Source organism: Trichomycterus rosablanca, chromosome 4, assembly GCF_030014385.1.
Source record: "Trichomycterus rosablanca isolate fTriRos1 chromosome 4, fTriRos1.hap1, whole genome shotgun sequence".
Lineage (NCBI taxonomy): Eukaryota > Metazoa > Chordata > Actinopteri > Siluriformes > Trichomycteridae > Trichomycterus > Trichomycterus rosablanca.
Window position 1 is genome coordinate 16,028,451 of NC_085991.1, and position 932 is coordinate 16,029,382.

At 40.0% G+C, this 932-nt stretch overlaps 1 non-coding gene across 1 annotated transcript; it reads left to right on the top strand.

Moving 5' to 3' along the window:
- The first annotated feature begins 533 nt into the window (after positions 1 to 533).
- On the top strand, positions 534 to 605 carry trnap-agg (transfer RNA proline (anticodon AGG)). Its single transcript has one exon. It is a non-coding gene; the product is annotated as a tRNA-Pro (tRNA).
- The last annotated feature ends 327 nt before the right edge of the window (positions 606 to 932 follow it).

Genomic DNA, 932 nt, shown 5'->3' on the forward strand with positions numbered 1-932 from the left:
CTTATCAAGTGTCCCAAAAATGACACATGCTGATACACTGGTAGAAGTTGGTGAGCTTATGTGGATGTAAATACCCTTCATAACAATTCTTCCAGTCAGCTTCAAGTTGTTTTTTTTTCTTCTACAGATTTTAGAATCTTTGGGCAAATTCAAAGCATTGAAAATGTTTACAAAATCCAAACAGCAAGGAGCATGAAGTCAACACGACAAGATAAAATATCATGGTAATATAAATGTTGTAAAATCTCTTGTATAACTAACCGATTAAAGACAGCGTCACAACGTTTGTATTGTACAGTTTGGGTGGATAAACATGATACATAACGTAAACAGTGTGAAGCATAAAGTCAGTGGGACTGCACACAGCTCCTGTCAAATGCTTCCAAGTCTTTTAATCTGACAAAGCGAGTCTTTAATGAAGCTCTGCACTGAATTTAGTTTTGTCAGGAATAAACTTCCCAGTGCAACCAGTCAACATGGTTTTGACGCTAAGCCACAGAGGTCAAAGAAATTCCCTGGCACCTGTTCAGGCTGGCTCGTTGGTCTAGGGGTATGATTCTCGCTTAGGGTGCGAGAGGTCCCGGGTTCAAATCCCGGACGAGCCCTTATTTACCCACGTCCTATTTCATAGACCAGGACCAAACACTTTAATCAACTCAGGATAATGTTCCACAAAATGTTGTTTTGGCTGCAATTAAAAATTAGCTTGCAGCAATTCTCTGTGCTCTCACAATTTACTTTCCAAGAAATGAACCGACTCCTCAGTGTGTCTTGGTGCTACAGACAATTCCACAATATCTTTGAGAACCATTCGAATTTCCCAGGCATTGTCTCCTTCTGGGACAGTGAATGAATATGCAAATGTATTTATTGCCTGGTTAAGGAAATCTAAACTGAAATACTTATTGCAGGGTCTAGCCTCACCTCCTGCA